Genomic DNA, 10,687 nt, shown 5'->3' with positions numbered 1-10,687 from the left:
TTCTTGGCTGTTAGAGATTAGTATGCTACAAAACCCGCATTCCTTCCTCCCTCTCTCCTCTTCCGTTATTTCTATCCTGCTCTTGTGTTTTTATTTATGCAAGATGCAAGCCAGATGTTATATTAATAAGAGAACTGATTTTCCTCAAGGAGCCATTCATCAGCACAGAAGTTTTCTGTAGACCATGTTGCAATTTCTGGGAATTCTTTAAATTCTTTCCTTCCTTTTTTTTTTTTCATTTTAAGTAATAAATTTTGGAAGTTACACTTAAAAGCAGTATAATTTAAGTATAGAATTACTTCTGTTTACTGTGAATGCTAATACAGATTAGGAATTTTCACAACTAACACTTAAATTTAAAGCAGGAATTAAAAACAGGGACTATATCTTACTATACATGTAGGTAGTGTATCATAACTGATGTGTGTAAACGTTTTGAAAACCTTGTTAAAATGGAGCAAAGACGCTTTATCAAAACAATGGAGTAGCTCACACAATGAAGTTCAGCTTCTGTGTGGTTCAAGGTGTATACCTTAACACATACGGCATGAGATGATATTTTCAATTCTGCCCCAAAAGCTATTTTATAAAATGAATGATATTAAACAAAGAAATAAAGGGCTTCTTATATTCTTCAGACAAATTCATCTTCTACAGCACAAGATAAAAAAAGAAAGAAAAACCACAGCGAAACTCATTATGATTCCAAAAATAATCTTGTAAAACAGACACAAGATCCTTAAACTACCAAACATCCCAGGAACACTCAATAAAAGCTTTGGAAGTATTTTTTAAATCCTCAAAAAGCTTAGTTCTGAGTCTTCCCTCCTTGTTGGTTTTGGTTTTGTGGCTTAAATCAACTGAGCAGGCAAAGGAGACACCGTGAAGTCCATGACCACTTGGGTAGAGTTCAACCTGGTGAGTAACACAGTACTTCTCCCTTTCAGCAGGTTGTCTGGGCATTCATAACCTGTGCGTCGTATTTACAAGTTGAGGCACCGCTGTGGTTTTTATTTACAGTACGCTTTACGATCCAAATGTCTGGGTGCCCCAGCAACCACTACCAGCTTTCTTAGCACTATTTCCGGTAGAAGCTGGTAAGACCCATTCTTGATTTCACTGAGCCAACTCTAGCAGTAGCTACCTGCAGCTACAAAAACAGTCCAGGGGCTCCTGGGTGGCTCAGCTGGTTAAACATCTGACTCTTGATTTTGGTTCAGGTCATGATTTCATGGTTCACGGGTTTGAGCCCCGCATCAGGCTCCATGCTAACAGTGGGGAGCCTGCTTGGGATTCTCTCTCTCCCACTCTCTCTGCCCCTTCTCTCTCTTCCTCAAAATAAATACATAAACTTAAAAAAAGAAAAAGTCATCACTGTCTCAAGAGCTATGAGACTTTTCTTCTCATGTCTGGCTGTACTAATGGCCATACCATTATCCTTCCGTCATCCTTAAAAACTCCAGCTTTGACCTCGTGTCTACCCTCCTTGCGCGCTTGTACTTTCCAAGACTCTACACTCTGCCATTCTTCCAAACCCACTGACTGCTCTGCTTTGGTCTCCTTGGCTGATTTTTCTTCATCTGCCTGACCTCTTGTTATTGCAATCTTTCAGGGTTCAGGCCGTGGACATGTTTCCTAACTACGACTCTCCTTTCCCTCGGACCCATATGCTACCTTTATATCCTGACCCCAAATGATGATCTCCATCCCCTGCTTGTCTCCTGAGCTGCAGACTTGTATATCCAACTGGCCCCTCCACATCGCTATGCCAATGTCTAGAGGCTTCTCGATAACATGCTCTACATACCACACGATCGCTAACACTTCTCACCTCCTGATCCTTCCCGAGTCCAATCTATGAATATCTCCTTTGCCCCGTTGCACTAGACTCCCAGTCGGTCCCCTTGAGGCCCCATTTTCCTCCTACAGTCTGTTCTTGACACGGTGGTCACAGTGACCCTGATCAAAAATAAGATCAATCATGTGACTTCGTAACTTACTGTCTCCCAATATCTTCCCAGCTTACGCAGAGTGAAGCCCGGTGTATTTACATGGACCAAGAAGACCTGACCCCATTCGCTGACCTCAGCCCCCACTACCTCAGCCCTCACCTCACTTCAGTCGCACTGGCCTCCCTGATGTTATCCAACATACTCCCTGCCACAGCCCCTCCCTCCCCAAGGCTTCTGCACCTGCTCCTATCTCTGCCTGAAGTGTTCTTCCGCCAATGTCTATGTGGCTTGAGCCTCATCACCATCTTTTCTCCATCATACGTGTTGCCATGTGTTACATCAGATGTTTTATTTATTTGCTTCGCTTACTGCCTACCACCCCCTGCTAAAATTGAAACCCCGTAAGGGCTAAAACAACACCTGCCAACAGAGTGCTTACTCAATAATTGTTGAATGAGTGAATTTTAATAGCCCTGCAGTCATAGATATTACCATTCAGTCTATTGACAAACACATAATGACACCCTACAACACTCATGGCTGTGTATTCGGTGCTATGGTGGACAAAAAATCAGGAATGACTGCCTTCAAATAAATGATATTTTATTGGCACAGTTTGAGATGCATCCGTATGGAGCCCAAACAACCCAGTACAACACAGAAAGATGACAAATGAAATAATACACCCAATTGCTTGGGTCACTGTCATGTTTTGAGACAGGACATGGAAATGTATCATTCTGAAATCCATTTTTTTAAGCAAGTTCCAGGTCTATTTATTTCTCAGGAATAATTTCACACGTCAATATACACGCTGACCTCACAATAAATATTCATCCAAATATTCAAACATTCATTCGTTCAAACACTTATTCCAAAACCAGTTACTGTGAGCCTTTCACATACCGGACACACACCACCTGAAAGACATAGGCTCTAACTGAATGAGCAAGGCCGGATCTCTTGCATTCACGGAGCGACTCATGGTTTACTTCAATTTTGACTTGACTGATGACGGAAAACAAGAAAGTTCCCCTTTTTCTTATGTATCACACAGGCATGCTTTCCCTTTTACCTGGAACTCCTTCAGAATCTACTTGCCGAATATTATAAGTTAGATGTGGAAGAGAAATAAAGGCACAGGGAAATTGGGCCATGAAAAGACGGCCTGTCTCGTTCAAAAAAATGTGAAAAAGGGGGCACCTGGGTGTCTCAGTCGGTTGTGTCCAACTCTTGATTTCGGCTCAGGTCATGATCTTGTGGTTCGTGGATCGAGCCCCACCTCGGGCTCTGTGCTGTCAGGGCTGAGCCTACTTGGGATTCTCTCTCCCTGCCTGTCTCTCTCTCTCTCTATCCCAATAAAACAAAAACTAAACATTAAAAAAAAATTTGTAAAAAAAATAAAGATACATCAGACAACTTAGCAAAAAAAAAAATTTGGAAACTCTCCCCTCCCCCAAAAAAGCAGGTGAGTGAAGCACCTACTCTAGTGTTTGGAACATATTGGTGCAGAATGCCTCACTGTCATAAAAAATATATATTTGTAAATAACAGCTCTTCGATACCATAGCAACATCATTTGTGAATTTCATTACATTGATAGAAAAGCTCTATGAGGTATGTTTTATTATTAACAGCCATGGCGGGGCGGGGGGGGGTGAAACTTAGCCACATGTCCTCTATTCTCGGTTAGGACACTGAGGGAAGTCTTCGAGACGAGCCAGCTGGCGGCACGCGGAACAGGCTTCGGGGCGTGCAGTCTGTCTCCAGATGCATGTGTTTGTCTCCCACCACCCACCACAGTGGAGAAAGGAACTAAGGAATTCAGAGAAGAGAGACTTCACTGTGTGTTTGGCAGTCAGAGAAGTCTTTAAAAAAAAAAAAAACAAAACAGGATGTTCGCTGAGCTTTGAAAGGTAGGGAAGCTTTGGAAAAGGAGGAGAGTGGCAAGGCATCTCAGACAACGCTGACACTTGAAGGCATTTGTGGGGCCCGGGAAGGTATGTGTCCAGTCTTTGCTGACGTTCTTTACCGGGTGAGTTAGATCAAGACCCACTGACATTTTACCTTATAAATGTTGCATGCAAGATATAAATAGCTGAATGAATGGGGGAAAAGGACAAGGGGAGGTGGTTTCTCTCCTGCCAGAGGTCCCACGACAGGAAGGAAATGGAATACAGAACAAGAACTATTTAATGATTCATGAGGCAATCCTTTTATTTCATGTATTATATGACTGAGAAAAGGGAAAATGATGAAGCTCGGCTGCTCGCAGTGACAGGGAAAAGGAAATACTGCTTTCGCGGAGTCATCTGCCAGTGTCGAAATTGGTGGCCAGAATTACTAATTAGTGACAAAAATATTCGTCTTGGGATTTCACCATGGCGGTAAAGATGATGTTGGCCAGACACCCAGAAGAACAAAAAAGCAGCACGTAGATTCATGTCTGAAGAAACCAGGAGACATCTGTCATCCCAGAGAGCAAGATACGAGGAAAGGACAGCCAGATGAGGGGAAGGTCACACAGGGCTGATGGAAGAAGCCAGGGGGAATCAAATGCCGATCTTGCGAAAGCTTTGCAGCGCAAAAGCAACAGCTGTCTGCTTGGAAGAATGGTGGTGGGAGAGCAGGCTTGTGGGGAAGTTCTCCTGAACCCAGACCCACCCCAAGAAGATGACTGGAAAGTGGGCATAGGACACACTATCAGAAACAAGCCCCTTGCAGGAAGCGGTGGGCCAGTGGGCATGGAGCCCGGCAAATACTCAGCGTTTTCAGCATCACTTCTGCTGCCCCCTTCCTGGTCCGGAGAAAGACCGGTGGGTCAAGTTCATGCTCACGTAGAACCACATGTCACAAAGAACTTCTGCTAGGCTAAAACATGTCTTTTGCCCTTCTTTCCACGAGCCTTCTGAAAACAGTAGGTCTAGGAGGACTTTCCCTGATTCGAATATGTGCAATGCTCACAATACTACCCACCTAAACAATATTCGTGCTCTTTATGCAAAGGAGAAGGAGTAGGAAATAATTCTGTTTTACGTGGGAATGCAACAAATTAGAATCATGATGATTCTATCACCATGAGCTTTCAAACCTTATCAAAAAAATGTCGTGAACCAAATGCTGCCCTAAATAAAAATATGCCCACAAATGGTGGTTTGTTTGGTATCTTTAATGAAAAAACAAAGATCATAAAATACTTTTAAAAGATATCCGATGATCATATTCAAAAGCATGCTAAAAACTACCAAAATAAATCTGCATCTATGATTCAAATTCGTGAAACACATTTTAGGGATACATCAAGGTTAAGCGATCAAGTTGCCACGACTAAGATGAAAACCATCACTGCAACTTGAAACTCCTCCAGAGCAACAGGAAAGCAGACCAGGCAGTGACTGGCCTTCACAAAGTCTTCAAAGAATTTTATGCCTGTTCAAGCCACCATGTAAGTATAAAAGCAACGAACCACAGGCTGCCTCAGAGGGATTGTAGTTTCCATTCCAGACCATGATAGTAAAGTGAAGATCACAGTAAAATGAGTTAAATGATTTTTTTTTTGTTTTCTCAGCACACGCATAATTGTGTTTACACTACGTTGTAGTCTACAAATAGTGCAATAGCAGTGGGTCTAAAAAACCAATGTAACTACCTTAATTAAAAAATACTTGGGGAGCACCTGGGTGGTTCAGTTGGTTAAGCATCCAACTTTGGCTCTGGTCATGATCTTGCAGTTGGTGAGTTCCAGCCCCATGTCGGGCTCTGTGCTGACTGCTCAGAGCCTGGAGCCTGCTTCCGATCCTGTGTCTCCATCTCTCTGTCCCTCCCCTGCTCATGTGCTCGCTCACTCTCTCTCTCTCTCCCAAAAATTAATAAATGTTAAAAAAAATTGTTTTAAAAATTCTCGGGATGTCTGGGTGGCTCAGTCAGTTAAGCATCCAACTCTTGATTTGGGCTCAGATCACAATCTCACCATGTGTGGGATCAACCCCTGCGTCGCGCTCTGCACTGACAGCTCAGAGCCTGCTTGAGATTCTCTCTCTGCCTCTCTCTCTTCCCCTCCTCTGCTCACGCATTCCTGCAATGTGTGTGCTCTCTCTTTTATTCTCTCTGAAAATAATCAGTAAAAAAAATACTTCATTGCTGCAAAATATTAGCCATCATCTCGGCTTTCAAAGAGTTCTAATCTTTTTTGCTGGTGGAGGGTCTTGCCTGGATGTTGATGGACGATGACTGATGAGCACAGTGGTTGCTGAAGACTGGGGTAAAACTAGCAGTTTCTTCAAATAAGACAATGAAGTTTGCCTCAACGATTGACTCTTCCTTTCATGAATGATCTCTCTGCAGCAGGTGATAGCATTTCACCCACACACCTGCTTTCAAAATTGGAGTCAGTCCTCACAAATACTGCTGCTGCTTCATCCACTGCACATATGGCATATTCTCAGTGCTTTGTTGTCATTTCGACAGACTGCCCCGCACCTCTACCAGGAATAGATTCGATCCCAAGAAACCACGACAGTGACAATGAATCCATCAGAGTGTTATCGTGAGATGGCAGCAATCCAGACATAATAGTAATGAAAAGTTGGAAATATTGCAAGAATTACCAAACTGTGAAACAAAGACACAAAGGGAGCAAAGGCTGTTGGAAAAATGGTGCCAATAGATTTGCTCAGTGCAGGGTTGCCATAGACCTTCCATGTGTAAAAAGCACAATAAAGCAAGGCGTGCCTGTACGATGTTTTCAGCATAGAACAAATGAAGAAATATTTTTATGAGTCCTTCAGAAAGACAATAAAGGACCACCTTCAACCACCTAAAAGATTAAAAAAAAACTTCTATGAATAAAACTAAAGTAAAATAAATGTAAATACTATGATTCATAGTAAAATGATAATGAAAAAATAATATTTATGAAGTCTTTAGTAAGTACTATTCTCCAGCTTCATAAAATTTCTATACCATGGGAACTATTTACTATTATTATTATTATTATTATAGACAGAATGAAAGTACAAGCAGGGAGAAGGGTGGCGGGGGTGGGGGGGGTAGAGAATCTTAAGCAGGCTGCACGCCCAGCATGGCGCCCGACATGGGACTCAATCCCACAACCCTGGGATCGTGACCCGAGCCAAAATCTAGAGTCAGATGCTCAACAACTGAGCCACTCAGGCCCTACTGTATTATGTGTTATTATTCCCTATTATGTTACTTAACCTCTGTTTGTATATGTGTATACAAACACACACACACACACACACATACATACATATGTGTGTGTGTGTGTGTGTGTGTGTACACAAACAAACAAGCATATATATGTATACATACAAACAGAGGTTGGGTAACATTATATATATATATATATATATATATATATATATATATAATATGCATATGTATACATATAGACATTCAGAGCTTAAGCGAGGTAATAGAATACAGTCTTTTTCTACTTAGATACTATAAAAATAATATATTTAAAAGACTTAGGGCAGACAGTGAAAGAAGTTGCTGATATCCTCATCTATAACTATAGGGGAAAGGCATGATTGTAAATTGATAAATAAACTGATATTATGATAGTAGTGACATGTGTACAAGAAATCACTAAAATAAATAATATAATCTACTAGAATCAGTCAGTTGAGGGAAAATGGGGAAGAATCAGACATAAAATTATTCCAATGATTATATAAAATAAAATAACATTGTATGAAATAACACTAAAGAGGAAAAATGGAATATAAAATGGTATTTTAAGACAAAGTAATATATTGACTATAACTATACAGAATGCTTATATATGTATATATATATATATATATGTAGTAAAGATAGATTATTAAGAATAATAAAAATGGTTTAGCAATAAAAAAGAAATACAGTTATTCTGATTCACTATAACAAATGGTTACTTTTTTTTAAGAGTAGATTTATGAGACTTATCACAAAAGCAAAAACTCAAACTCTCCAAATTATCAGAAGAAACACATGTACATAAACCATATCACAGACGACATACACCACATGTGATATAAGAACTAAAAATGCAGTGAAACTGGACACAGAGAGTAAAATGTGTTTCTATGACAAAATAAATCTGTAATCTAACTGTAAGACAGTTAATCTCACATGTTTAAATAAATAAAACATCTGATTGAATCATGAAGTTAAACTATTTTATACATAAGAACAAAGAATGAGGGGCACCTGGGTGGCTTGGTCGGTTAAGCGTCGGACTTCGGCTCAGGTCATGATCTCACGGTCCGTGAGTTCAAGCCCCGCGTCGGGCTCTGTGCTGACAGCTCAGAACCTGGAGCCTGTTTCAGATTCTGTGTCTCCCTCTCTCTCTGCCCCTCCCCTGTTCATGCTCTGTCTCTCTCTGTCTCAAAAATAAATAAACGTTAAAAAAAAAATTAAAAAAAAAAGAACAAAGAATGAATGCTTTATCCAGTACTATGCTGTATACAGCATAGTATACAAATTTATAAAGAAGTATACAAAATTATAAAACAAAACAAAATTGCAAAAAATTTATTAAAGATAAGTATCTTTAAAGTAATTCCCGGAAATACAAGGCCAAAAAAACAAGAGTGGTAATCTTCATATCAAACAAGGTTGAACTCGGGGGTGACCGAGTCAGTTAAGTGTCAGACTTTGGCTCAGGTCATGGACTCAGGTCATTATCTCATGGTTTGTGAGTTGATGCCCCCCAATTGGGCTCTCTGCTGGCAGCTCAGGGCCCGCTTCAGATCCTCTGTCTCCCTCTCTCTCTGCCGCTCTCTCTCTTTCTCTCAAAAATAAGCAAATTAAAAGAAAAAAAGGTTGAACTCCTGATAAAGGGGATTAATGAATTAAAGAATGCTTCAGAATCATAAAGGTTACATTTTGTAATATACATCTAATCATCCTGATGTCTATTAACCAAATAACATATGCAGTTGACATTTGAACATTTGAACAACATGAGGGTTGGGGCACTGATTCTCCATGCAGTAAAAAATCCACATATAACTGTTGACTCAAAAACTTAACTACTAATAGCCTACAGTTGACCAGAAGCCTTACCAATAAGATTGCTAGTCAATCAACATATATCTTGTATGTTACATACATTATATACCGTACCCTTACTGTAAATTGAGTTACAATAAAGTAAGAAATGAAAGTGTTATGACGAAAATCATAAGGAAGAGAAAATACATTCACGATACTGTATTTATCAAAAAAAACCCATGTATCAGTGGACCCACAAGGCTCAAACTTGTGCTATTCAATTTTGTAATCAAAATTCAGAAACAAGGATGACAGAAAATACAAAGAGTAATGGGAAGTTTTATTCTCTCTTCTGTTTAATGAAAGGCTGATCAGTGTAGATAAGCAAAGAGTTAGAAGATGTAAATAACAAGTTAATTATGTACCTACCTCAAGCTAATCTGCATATTAAGGACTCTATTATATTTCACAAATAGAGACTACATGTATTTTTCCAAGTCCCTTGCAACATTAAAAATATAGACATTTCATAAAGAAAACTTCAATGAATACTGAATTGTAAACATAATTATTTTTAAAAGTTTTCTCATAAAGTCATAAAATTATAACTCCATACGAGGAGATAAACCATAACTGCATAACCTTTAAAAAGAATACTTAATTCTTAGGTCAAAAACTCAAAACCAAATCTCAGAATATTTAGAAAATACAAAAAACAAAATTAACCAGAGGGAAAGATAAAAGGCGCATTCAGATGTAAAGTGTACGTAAACAAATAAAGTTTCAACTCAAGTTTTGACTCAGGTGGACCAATCCATACACAAACAGAAAGAAAAGCAGACATGGGGAATTAATGATGAGCTGAGATGGTTCCACATGGAATCCTACCAAACCTTAATTAAACAATAATTACAGTGCTACTTAAATTATTTGAGAGCAGTGGTCTACAAAGGTTTTCTGTGGAGGGCCAGGGAATAGTATCTTTGGCTTTGTGGACTATGAATTCACTGTGGCATCTACCCAACTCTGTTCACAGAGTGAAAATAGCCATACACAATCTATATGAGTGTTGTTGGTTGTGTCCCAATAAAACTTTATAAAAACAGGCAGGTGGCAGTACTGTATCAACCACTCTTGTAGAACATAAGGCAAAAAAAATTTCAAATAATTTATTTAAGTTTCATCTGATTATTTTTAGAGAGGAGGGAAGGGCAGAGAGAGAGAGAATCCCAAGCAGACTCCATGCTGTCAGCTCAGAGCCCCACACAGGATGCGAACTCACAAACAATGAGATCATGACCTGAGCCAAGATCAAGAGTAGGATGCTCAGCCAACAGAGGCATCCAGGCACCCCTCAAATAATTTTTATGAAACTAATAGCACATTGTGGCACATGCATGACTCAGTTGGTTGGGCATCTCACTTCGGTTCAGGTCATGATCTCGCGGTCCATAAGTTCGAGTCCTGCATGGGGCTCTGTGCTGACAGCTCAGAGCCTGGAACCTGCTTCAGATTCTGTGTCTCCTTCTCTCTCTGCCCCTCCCCCGCTTGCACTCTGCCTCTCTCTCTCTCTCTCTCTCTCTCTCTCTCTCAAAGATAAATAAACGTTTAAAAAAGTTTAAAAAAAAAAGTAATAGAACATTGATAACAAAATGCAACAAACCATAACAATAATATTAGCTCTTTCTCATCAAGTCTGCAAAAATTTCAACAGAACATAAGCAAATGAGCTTCAG

The sequence above is a fragment of the Lynx rufus genome, unplaced genomic scaffold, assembly GCF_022079265.1.
Source record: "Lynx rufus isolate CCGP_SWC_20201006 ecotype Redwood Valley unplaced genomic scaffold, mLynRuf1.p SCAF_2, whole genome shotgun sequence".
Lineage (NCBI taxonomy): Eukaryota > Metazoa > Chordata > Mammalia > Carnivora > Felidae > Lynx > Lynx rufus.
This window is presented reverse-complemented; position numbering follows the sequence as displayed.